Source organism: Octopus sinensis, linkage group LG2, assembly GCF_006345805.1.
Source record: "Octopus sinensis linkage group LG2, ASM634580v1, whole genome shotgun sequence".
Lineage (NCBI taxonomy): Eukaryota > Metazoa > Mollusca > Cephalopoda > Octopoda > Octopodidae > Octopus > Octopus sinensis.
The window spans coordinates 187,549,603-187,562,678 of NC_042998.1; the positions used below are offsets into that span (position 1 = coordinate 187,549,603).

The window sequence follows — 13,076 nt, forward strand, 5'->3', positions numbered from 1 at the left end:
TTATTGTGTCAATAATTTTGCTACAGAGCATTCTATAATCTTGTTGGGGAAGGTGGCAAGCTGGCAGAAACGTTAGCACACCAGGTGAAATGCGTAGCCATATTTCGTCTGACGTTACGTTCTGAGTTCAAATTCTGCCGAGGTCGACTTTGCCTTTCATCCTTTCGGGATCGATAAATAAAGTACCAGTTTCACAATGGGGTCGGTGTAATCAACTTAATCTCTTTGTCTGTCCTTGTTTGTCCCCTCTATGTTTAGCCCCTTGTGGGTAGTAAAGAAATATATAATGTTGTTGGGGATCAATAGATTTATTCCTGGGTCTTTTAATTTCAATTGCTGCATCAATTCCAAATCATTGAGTTTATTTTCAAGCACGGCTCTAGTTTTATGTATTTGCTCTTTACAGTACATTATGTTATGACTTTTAGTTTGAAGGATGTTAAATAAGACATGAGCGAAAAAAAATATACCACTAAATACTTCTAATAAAAATAAAAAATTGAGAGCTTTTAAATTATGTAAAAGTCCAATAGTAGAATTTATTGTGGTCTCATCCCGTGCTTCAAAGTTTTCAATGAAGTTTTCAAAAAGGCTGATTATGAAATTACGATTTTCTTTTATAGTAAGAACAAGATATGAGGAGTAGTTCCATCTAGTCCCTGTAGCTTTGAGAAATTCTTTTTTAACTATGTAATCTAACGCATTAGCCTTCATAGGTCATTTTGTAGAAAATGTATCCAGTCCATTTATGGTAAAAAATACCTTGCATTTTTTATAGCAGAGCATGCTTGCAAAAGAACTAAATTTAGGACATGAACACAACAATGAACAAAGATTACATATTCATATTTATCTCTTACTTTTTAACTGCAATACCTTTAATTGTCCTGCCATTGCAGCAGCACCTTCATATGTTTGTGCAATTAATTTGTTTCCACACTTACATGTTTCAATGCATTTAAAAATGTGTTCAGATAAAGCATTTACTGAATGATCTACACTAACATCATTAAAACCAGTAAATCATTCTTTAACCCTTTAGTGTTCGTATTATTCTGCCAAAATTATGCTTCTTCATCCACATTGTGTTGAACTAATCAGGCATTATCTTGTAGCTATGAGATTTTGATGAGGTAGCTGTTAATTTTTAAAACGATATTGTAGGGTTGGTGTGAGAGACCAGATCTGGCCAGTTTGAACATAAAACAGGCAGAATACTTTTGGCCGGATATGGCCGGTTTAAATGCTAAAGGGTTAATAACACAATCTTTTGAAACATAACAAAACAATTGATAGTTGGAAATAGTTTGACATATCAGATGTTTCATCTCCAAGGATAGTTATGGATTTAGCCTGCTCCAGTTCCTTTCCTATTTCATCCAACATAACTTTTTGAATTGCATCGATCAAGTAATTTTGAATTCTGTTTGAGAGACCCGAGGAAACAGAAACTGTATCAAGATGGCTTGCCAATTCTTCGCCATATTTACTGATTAGATATAAGAGTTCTTGATAATTTCCATGATTACTGTACTCTTTGGATTCAAAATGACCCAAAATGATCATTCCTGGCAACTGAGAAAAATAACTGCATCGACCAAACACCGCAGAATGGATCTGTTTCATCTAACCTCCTCATTATGCTGCTGTACACCTTGTTTTTTATAAACATTCAATTGCAAGTCTATCCAAACATTCCCAAATGTTTCAAGATCTATCAAAGATCTTATATGTCTTTGAGAATGTTCATGCTTTAGCATGGCCATATGTCGATTATTTGAATCATCATAACTTTTATCATTCCAAATAGTTTTTTCTTAACTAAATAACAAGCATGGCCAACAGAATAACTTATTTAGCTTCACACTTCCAGTTAACCATTTTTTCCTTTCGAGAAGCTAAGATTTTTCACATTTTTTCCCGTTCCTTGTACTTCATTTGCCATTAACACTTTAAATATGATATTTACTAACAGCTTGTTTTCATGAGCTAACCATTGACAATGTCCCCTCAGGGAGGTGGCCTTGCTCGATCTGTAGCAAAGGTGTAGGTAGAAACTCCATAAGATGTACCCAGTGTAAGCTATGGACACATAAGAGGTGCAGCAAAGGAAGATTATCCAAGAAGATAGCTTTAGTGTGCAGCAGATGCACAGGGGCAGATGCTCAGAAAACAGATTCCATTCCACTCCAGTGGGGAGAAACTAGAAGTAGTTGATAGCTTCTGCTACCTAGGTGACCAAGTTAGTAGTGGAGGTGGATGCTCAGAGAGTGTCACCACTAGAATACGAATAGCCTGGGCAAAGTTTATAAAGCTTCTACCTCTACTGGTGACAAAGGGCCTCTCACTCAGAGTGAAAGGTAGATTGTACGACGCATGTGTGCGAACTGCCATGCTTCACAGCAGTGAAACATAGGCCGTGACTGTGAAGGACATGCATAGGCTCGAAAGAAATTAAACTAGCATGATCCGATGGATGTGTAATGTCAGTGTGCACACACGACAGAGAGAAGTGTTGGACATAAGAAGCATCGGATGTGGCATGCAAGAGAGACATTTGTGCTGGTATGATGATGTACTATGGATGGATGAGGAGAGATGTGTGAAGAAGTGCCACTCCCAAACAGTTGAAGGAATACGGGGTAGAGGTAGACCCAGGAAGACATGGAATAAAGTAGTCAAGCATGACCTTCAAACATTGGGCCTCACAGAGGTAATGACGAAAGACTGAGATCTCTGGAGATATGCTGTGACTGCGAAGACCCGGCAAATTAAGTGAGTTCACGGCTGTATCCTACACCAGTTTTGTATAGTCAGCCCCAACTGATTCAAAAGTACCTTGGATCATTGGGCAATATGCTGTGCTTACCTTGGATCACAGGGCGACCTGCTGTGCTTGAGGAGACCTATTGAGTCAAGTACATCAATATCAAAATAAAAATCAAATAGAAATTGTAGTTGGATACCCATATCACCATCCGAACGTGGGTAATGCCAATGCCACCTTGACTGGCTTCCGTGCCGGTGGCACATAAAAAGCACCAATCAATCGTGGCCATTGCCAACCTCCTCTGGCCCCTGTGCCGGTGGCACGTAAAAAGCACCCACTACACTCTCAGAGTGGTTGGCATTAGGAGGGGCATCCAGCTGTAGAAACATTGCCAGATCAGACTGGAGCATGGTGCAGCCTACTGGCTTCCCAGACCCCGGTTAAAACATCCAACCCATGCTAGCATGGAAAATGGACATTAAACGATGATGATATATATATATATATATATATACAAATTGAGATAGGGGTTGTAAATGCAACCCTCCATGGGATAACATATATCCAATATACTGCTAGTGAAGTACCCAACAAAGTTAATACATAAATGTTAATGATTGCGATGCAATCAATTCATTATGTATACTTATATCATAACTCATAATTTTATGTCTCAGTTCCTCAGATGAAATATGGTGAGTGGTAAGATAAATCCTTTATTTTGAATATATAGAGTTACTAGGAAAATAATTGAGCTTCCAATTGAGTGCAGAAATATTATGGAAAAGATAAAAAAATTATTAGAAATAAAACACCAAAGTAGTTATAAAACCCAAGATATAAATGAAATTTAAGAAGCTGGTAAGATAGTGAATAATAAAATAATGAGAAAATTTAGTTATAAAAGATAAAAGATTATGAGGAGCAATAATTTTAGGAGACTTCTGCACAATTATAACTAAAATTGAAAAACAAACAATAGTTCTTTGTTTTGACTGACCCAAATAGGATTTGTATATAAAGTCATCATTCAACTCTACTTCAGTGTAATACACCAAACAATTGGTGACAGAAATATTATTAGATGGTCATTTAGATGGATGTCTACAGTCAGGGCCGACCTTAAAAGGTGTGGGGGCTCAACTGGGAAAAATTTTGGTGAGCTCCATGTTCCCAGTCAACATGCACTAAGGTCTATAGAATCATAAAAACATAAAAAATATAAAAACCCAGCTGTGCAGTGCCACATGAAAGCACTCAGTCCACGCTGTAAAGTGGTGGCATTAAGAAGGGCATCCTGTCACAAAAATCATGCCAAACCAGAAGGGTGCCAGACGTAGCCCCTGGCACGTTGGCCCCTGTCAAAATGTCCGACACATGCCAGAATGGAAAATGGACGTTAAACGATGATGATGATGCTATGCATATATATGTATCATCATCATCATCATCGTTTAATGTATCTTGTGTCTCTAAAGTGTAGAAAGTATGTTTTTTTTTTCTTTTTGAAAGACCTTGTAGATTTTTCTAAAAGACTTCAGGGAGACTACCTTTATGAAAGGTTGCTGTATAGAATGTGGTCTTCTTGAGCACGGAGCCTGATTAGGAGCAATTGGTCCAATCAGCTTAAGGCCAGCCCTGTCTACAGTTGTGGTTGTGTGCAGGAACAGAGATGTCATTGCTGATCGGGTGTTTGGAATTGAGTTGAACAAGTTTCCAAAGTTCTTGCAAGAATAAGATTCTTTGAAGAAATTTCTTTTAGAAATCTTGTAAATCTTCCCTTCTATCTATCAAAGTATGCATGAGCACTTTCACAGACACACATATACCCACAGCCTAACTTCTGCCTACCAAATTCACTCACAAGGCCGCTGTTGTGTTGTCGCTGGAACTGGCTGTGTCCTGTGTGGTCAGTGGCTAGACCTTAAAAGATACTTGCCGAAGGTGCTATGAAGTGGGATTGAACCTGAAATCATATGGTTGGGAAGCAAGCTTCTTAACCACATAGTCATGCCCATACATTTAATAAACGTCCAAAATACAACTATTTAACAGGAAAAATAACTAATCCTTTTCTTGAACCCCAATGATTGAAATAGCCTAGAGTCTCTTCAAAGGTTTTCCATGCACTAACATGCTTCTCTGTTTTCAGACAGTATATGTAAGAGTACATTATTTGATGTATCTTCCCATCTTTAATAAAAGACAATGAGGTATGATTAGAGAGAGATATGATTTTTATTCCAAGTAGATTGAGTATCAATATAAAGGTCCCTATTGTCTGCTAACCTATCCAATTAGTCATCCACATACTATTTTCTTCTTATCAGTCTATCTTGTGTTTTGAACAACTGATTTTTTTATTACCTCCATAAAATTTGGAATAAGATTTTATTTTTATACAAGACTAGCAGTATCGCCCGGTGTTGCTCGGGTTTGTAAGAGAAATAACTATATAAGCATTTTTAGAGATGTAAAGTATAATAGCCATCTCAATATGGCTAACCACAAAGGTGGGGTGTTACTGTAGCTTTTTACGTTCTGAGATTTAATAATAAATTTTTAGAGAGTTACTTCCCTTATATATGCCAAAAATGCATTAAAAAATGGGAAAAATTGATGGTAAATTTTTTTTTAAATCGTAGACTCATTGTAGACGCGCGCTAATACCCAGAAGGGCTCGATATGAATCACGGCTATAAGATACCTGGTTTTGGTTAAACTGCACCGCAAAATGTGGGAGTAGTTAGGAATCTAAATCGTAGGAGACAGACAGCACACAACCTTACTTTTATATATAAAGATTTCAACACACTTGTTCAATGTACTCCACTGATCTGTGGAACAAATGTATGTAAATTAGATTTTCAATTAAGCTATCTTTGGTCCTTGAGCTGTTATTGTTGTTGTTTAGCTGTATATCAGTCCAGACTAAACAGAGCTGAGTGGAGGCAGATGGCCTAGTGTTAGAGCAGTGGACTCACGGTCAAGGGATCGTGGGTTAAAATCTCAGACCGGGCGATGTGTGTGTTTATGAGCGAAAACACCTAAGCTCCATGCAGCTCCGGCAGAAGGTAATGGCGAACTTCTGCTGACTCTTTCGCCACAACTTTCTCTCACTCTTTCCTCCTGCATCTTTCAGCTCACCTGCGACGGACCGGCGTCCCGTCCAGATGGGGAACCTATATGCCAAGGAAACCGGGAAACCGACCCTAATAAGCTAGGCATGGCTCGAGAAGGAACAAACAACAAACAGAGCTGTGATTAAAAACATTCCAAACAGCCTGTCATTTATTCAGACAAAATGCCTCCAGGAACTTGAGGACAATGTGACTGCTTTTTCTATGGCGTTGAGCAAAAACTCTCTTCTGCTTTCACTTTGTATTCAAGCAATTGAACATTCTCAACTTTCCATCCAATGCTGAAACATAATACAGGATGCCTCCACTCAAGGACAATTTAGATATGACAAACACAGTCACAACTGCATGATATTATTAACTATTTTAACACATAAACACTTAAATTGTTTAAGATAAAAACAGATAATTTAATCAAGTCAACACGCCTACCTCTCCTTCCTCTAACAGGTTTACTACCACCACAGCTACATTTTTTTTTTTTGGTATCCTTTTGTCTCGGGAGACAATGGAGTTGTGCTTAAACTAATCCAGTCTGTTTTTTACATTTCATGTCCTCTCCAGTTTCCTCTCCAGTTTTGCACAGGCCTGGCTAGATGTAAGAAAATCCTGGGTAGCCCAATCGTCAGGATTCCTCTCTCGACCTTACTGATGCAGTCCAAAGGAGATGCAGAGCATTACATTTGATACTAATTTGGTTGCAGGAGTTGCCGGAAGAGTGTTGAGATGAACACTAAACCACCTACAGGGCTCCACTCCGGATTTCTTTGAAGGTTGTCTCCTTTCTGTAACCCTGGATAGGGGCCCATACGGAACCCACTGAGCCCAGAACCCATGTCAGGCAGGGTCGTCATTCCCTGAAATAGCGAAGAAAATCGCTACCCACTACCTAAACAACTACAAAAATATTGCAATTTCGTTCATTTTCCTCACACTTCACAGATGTAAAATAAAATAAGAAAAAAATGTGACATTATGACTAAAACACTGAAGTATCTTGCCTTAGAAATATTTTCTGTAAATAATTCCAGTTGTGTTCCATTACAGTTTTAATTCCCATTGCTTTGTCTTGCTTTTTTTTTTCACTAGCCTAATGTAGTTTAGCCAAGTTCTTGTGATGGTTCTTATAGAAACAGCTACACATTGCAAAGAATGAAAGTGGTTAGACTTTAATATTCATATTTCATTGTAAATATGTAGTTATTTTGTAATCAATAACTGTTTTTAACATTACACATGCACAGCAGCATTTATATTATGCCATATATACAATGACATTTTGCAACATCATGTATGTATATGACAATAGTTATGATGTTGAACATTAATGGCAGCTATTATGCTGTATATATATAATAATGACATTTATAATATTCCACTTGTAACAGAGAATTATGTGAACACATAAAACGGTTTTAGACCATCTCTCAGGAAAATATTCTCTATAGATTTGCTTTAAATCTCAACATTGCTGTATCAGTATCGGTATACATTGGCAAACTACTGGATTACAAATTCAGATCTTATGCATTTCACAAGCATCATATAAATACTAGCAACCTCAAATAGAAAAGCTTCAGACGAGTGGTCTTCAGACATTCTGTTGGAACTAGAGGCTCTATCATAAATTTTTTTAAGTGAAACTTTGCTCTCAATGTGCAGCATTTTCCTATGTTATCAGAGATCACACACAGGAGACCACTTTTATGGACAAGCACAATTGTTTTTTGTTTTTTGGGGGTGGGGTGGGGAGTCATGCAGAAAATAACTTAAATCAGCGTGTATTTTATTTACTATCTAAGTGGAAACAACTTGGTAATAAGTGTAAACGACTGTGCGAAGCGAGGTGACGAGAATGGCTCCTTTGCACATCACACGGTTGATACAATAAATATGAAAAGAATATGTTTATATGTTAACATGTGTGTGTGTGTGTCATATATGCATAATAATAGACAGGCTGTCATAAAGAACAAAGTGTGTGTGTGTGTGTACAAGCAGGGATGTATGCATGTGCCGTAAGTACAGAGCATTGAAAGAGTTTATAATATGATGTTAGAAGAATGTTCAGACACAAGGATGATAAATACCAGTTCGTAGTCAAGGTACATGATAGTTGAAATGCTGTATTAAGAAGTTGTGGCTGTAATGCAGAGCCGGTCGAGATACATGTCTTACAAGAAGTTGTGGCTACGATGCTGCTGCTGGTCACTTGAAGAGTGACTATATTTAAATTGAATTGATTTTACTGTTATCAGTTTTTTGAAAATATAGCCACGAAACACGTGTAGTCCTTTTACCAATTATATACTTTTTATTTATTATTTTGTACTTTACTTAATTATTGGTATATATTTTTATTGTATATTTAATTTTTTTCTATATGGCATAATTTAATTATATCATTGTTATTTCATTATTGAATTGATAAAAGGTGGTTCTTCTCTAATTCATATATATATATATATATAAATTTAAATTTTAAATTTTAAATATTTAAAATATAAATTTAAAATTTAAAATATATTTTAAATTTATTTTAAATTTAAATTTAAATAGCTATGTTCTCTAACCAGCAAAATTCACTGCAGAGAATTATTTTCTGCAGAAATATTTACGGTAGTTTAGCACACCATAACGAAGGCTTTTGAAAAGTGACTCCAAGTGTAATTGGTAGAACTGTATACAGGTTCAATCTCATGCGGATGTCTCGAGTATAGTTCTGCAAATTATGGTTGCTAAGACAATCACACTGACGATTTTTGCGGATGATTACATAAATGATAATGTAAGCATTAACAACGAAACCATGGTTTGTGATTAATCTATATTTTGTATCTTTTTATTTGTCTTGCTCACTTACGTTTTGGCATTTGCTAAATTTTTCTTGAGAACATTCCTTTCTTAGTGGAAAGACCATAGCAGATCTTCTAGCATAATGGATGTCCACTTACAGGTAATTCCTTTTATATATATATATATATAAAACAGATTCCACCATATGCCAGAGGGGAAAAAACTAGAAGCAGTTGAATGCTTCCGCTACCAAGGGCATCTGGCCGTAAAAATCCTGCCAAAACAAACACAGCAGTTTGATACAGGCTCCTGCCTGGCCAGCTCCTGTCAGACCATCCAACCCATGTCAGCATGGAAAGTGGATGTTAAACGATGATAATGATATATATATATATAGACATACTATTGCAAGTAAAGAAACACCGCTTCGACCCTGTGCTTGAGGAGATCCATTGAGTCAAGTACACCAACATCAAAAATCAATGGAAACTGCAGTTGTGATCCCTGTGCCGGTGGCATGTAAAAAGCACCATCCAAATGTGGCTGATGCCAGCGCCGCCTAGACTGGCTTCCGTGCCGGTGGCACGTAAAAAGCACCAAATGAACATGGCTGATGCCAGCGCCACCTTGACTGGCTTCCGTGCCGGTGGCATGTAAAAAGCACCAAGCCGATCATGGCCATTGCCAGCTTCACCTGGCACCTGTGCCGGTGGCACGTAAAAAGCACCCACTACACTCACGGAGTGGTTGGCGTTAGGAAGGGCATCCAGCTGTAGAAACACTGCCAGATCAGACTGGAACCTGGTGCAGCCTTCTGGCTTCCCAGATCCCCGGTCAAACCGTCCAACCCATGCTAGCATGGAGAACGGACGTTAAACGATGATGATGATGATGATGATGATGATGATACATACATACATACATACATACATACATGGTTTTGCAGATGAGGCAATTTTTATGATGCATAAAACTGGTTATAAATACTAAAATAATTTTAGTGGATAGATATAATTTTAATGTAACATTTATTACAACAAAGACATCTATCACTAAATATGGCCACCGTTTTGGGCAATTACTGCCTCCACATGAGAATGAAATTTTTTTACAGCTGCTGCAACTTCTGCCCTTTTGATTTTGCATGTCGCACACACGATGCAGGTCTTCAGACTGTTGACACCCAACTGTGGTGAAGCATTGGTCCTTGCTTAAAATACGCGCCATAAAAAGTAATTGAGAAGGTTGAGATCTGGGCTGTTACTGGGCCAGATGTTAGCTCTCGCAAAAAATGGCACCTTCTCACCAAGGAAGGCCTGTATTGCTTTTGACTCATGGCATGGTGCAGTACCCTGGATAAGCACCACATTGTCAAGCACAAACTTTTGTTCCATCCAAGGTAACAGAGAGTTCTTCGGGATGTCCAGATATTCCTTTGTGCTGATCTTCAAGCCAGACTCAATGAAGTGTGGGTCCATGACACTTTCATCATTCACCACAATAAATTGTTTGCAACACCAGTCCTGTTAGTTTACAGACAGATCTTGTATATACCATATTTCCCAGCGTCAAAGACATTATTTTTTTTCCTAAAATAAGTTTTGAAAATCTACCATGCATCCTGGAGGCTGAAGGTTGCATTTTTTATAGGCATATCCTAACTCCAGAGGAAAATTATCTATGCTAGACAGTAATCTGAACCCCTGTATATGACCGCTATAGTAAATAAACAAAAGTATCTTAAGAAATTTTTAAAATATACACAATCACAGGAATTCATTCTAGTACGGCGTTAGGAAGGGCATCCTGGTGTTATGAAGGGCATATGGCATTAGGAAAGGCATCCAGCTGTAGAAACTCTGCCAGATCAGATTGGAGCCTGGTATAGCCACCTGGTTTGCCAGTCCTCAGTCAAATCGTCCAACCCATGCTAGCATGGAAAGAGGACATTAAACAATGATGATGATGATGATATGTATGTTAGGAAAGGCAACTGATGAGTGATATTTTACATGTGTATGTATATTCCTGATATTGTCACTCTCTTCAAACAACCTAACTTTAAAGGAACATTATTAAGTGACAAAAGAAGTAAAACTGTAGTATGTCAAAAGGGTTTAACAATACTATTGTAATCACTGACTCACTCTCTGTGATGAAATGTGTTGTGTTCAGATAGCAACATAGGCTTCCTCCTTGATCTCTGAAAGCCAGGGTCTTAACTAGTTCAAACCTAGACCTGCTGACATCAGGAGTGATTTGCAATTTCAGATTTTACTTAAAATTTTTAACACTACCATTATTATGGCAACCTCGAGCTGAAGATACTGTTACATAATTGGCTACAAACTACAAGTGATTGAATATGACAAACAGCATGGCAACAGCGCAGCAGAAAGGCATTTTGGAGCACTGCCAACAGAGAAAATTCTCCACTACTGGAAGAAACAAGAGGACCTTTTGAAGTTTGCATCAAGTCTTAAACGTAACCTTCATCAGATTGCAGCTAAGTACCCTGAACTGGAGCAAGAGATGAAGGAGTGGATGGTTGCAGAGAGAAATTCAAGTCTTGCAATATCAATAAAAATGATTATTAATGAATCAAAAGTGAGGGCAGCAGCATGAGGTCAGGATGATTTCGTGGCACATCTAGCTGGTGTTACAGATTTATGAAGAGGTATGGACTGGCAATAGGAATGAAAACAAAAATAGCACAAAAAGTGCCTGAAGATTATGATAACAAAATAATGGAATTTCACAGGTTCATTATCAGTGCTGACGACATCGCTCTTATCAGTGATTCTCTCTCCAATGCCCAGTCTCTTTTACAATCTCTTGAACAAGCCTCAAATTGTGTAGGTCTTTACCTCAATGAGGCCAAAACTGAATACATAAACAAGTGCCTGTCCAACAGTGATTGCATCATCCACACTCTCAACAGTACACCTTTAAATATGGTTTCTGATTATAAATATCTTGGGTCATACATATCATCATCTGGAAAAGACTTTCTAACTAGAAAGGGTATGGCCTGGTCAGCCTGTAATGACATGCATAAGATCTGGTCATCAAATCTAAGTAGAGACTTCAAACTTGAAATCTTCAAAGCCACAGTCGAACCAATTCTACTATATGGCTCAGAAACCTGGACATTATCAAAGAAGCTTGAGAGGCGGTTGGATGGAACCTACACTCGCCTCCTTATGAGAGCTCAAAATCTCTCGTGGAAGCGCCATCCAACCAAAATGCAAATATATGGGAAACTACCACCTGCATCATCTCTTGTGAAAGGTAGGAGAGTCCAGTTTGCTGGACATTGTTGTAGAGCTGAAAAAGAGGTAATTTCTACTCTTCTCCTCTGGAAGCCATCTACTCGCAATACCAGAGGGCGCACACTCTTCTACCCTGATGTAATCTCCAGGGATACAGGCATCCAGCAACAGGACCTCCGTAATGCCATGATGGACCGTGAAGTCTGGCGTAGCATGGTAAATTCCATTGTCCCGACCACGGTCGAACAATGATGATGATGATCGGTGCAAGTAAAGAGACTGACTACGAACAGGGTCAGATCAGAAACATGGATGAGGTGTCACTAACATTTGATATGGTATCAAATAGAATAGTGAGTGTTAAAGGGTCTAAAACCATAAGTGTAAAGACATCTGAACATGAGAAAACCCATTATACTGTAGTACTATCGTATTGTGCTGATGGAACAAAACTGTCACTACAGCTTCTTTTCAAGAAGAAAACTTTACCAAAATTCCACATGGAATTTTTGCTCACATCCACCCAAAGGGGTGGATAGATGAAGAGAAAGTGAAGTTATGGTTAGATATGGTCTGGTCAAGGTATTCCAGTGGTCTCCTTAAAAAACCATCCCTTCTTATGTGGGACCAGTTTTGTGCCCTCAAAACAAAGGCTATTAAAGAATAGGTGCAGTGATCCCTGGTGGTTTAACAAGCCAACTACAACCACTGGACGTATTAATCGACAACCCTTTTAAGGCATTTATGAAAGAAGAGTGGAATCAGTGGATGAGAGCCAAGGACCATGACCTAACACCAACAGGTCATCTGAAAAGCCCATGAATTGCTCAGGTGTGTGAGTGAGTTCTGAAATCATGGAATGCTGTGAAAATTGAAGTAGTAGTAAAATCTTTTTTAAAAATGTGGCATCAGTAATGCATTAGATGGTACTGAAGATGACATTCTGTTTGAAGATAGTGACACTTCGGACAATATTGAGAAACCTGATGAATTTTCTGGTTTTGGGGCTATGGATGACTGCAGTCAGTTTTCAGGATTTGAAGAATGAAATAGTTTCCTTATACTCATACGTTTAGTATTTATTCTTTTTACTCTTTT

General features: G+C 38.0%; 1 protein-coding gene across 1 annotated transcript in view; it reads right to left on the reverse strand.

The window, feature by feature from the left end:
* Nucleotides 1–7,565, reverse strand: part of LOC115224067 (tyrosine-protein phosphatase 10D) — a 145,482-nt gene extending 137,917 nt beyond the window's left edge. The window contains exon 1 of the mRNA XM_036500566.1: nt 6,912–7,565. The gene's annotated coding sequence lies outside the window, so the exon portion shown is untranslated. The remainder of the gene's footprint in view (nt 1–6,911) is intronic.
* Between the last annotated feature and the right edge of the window lie 5,511 nt (nt 7,566–13,076).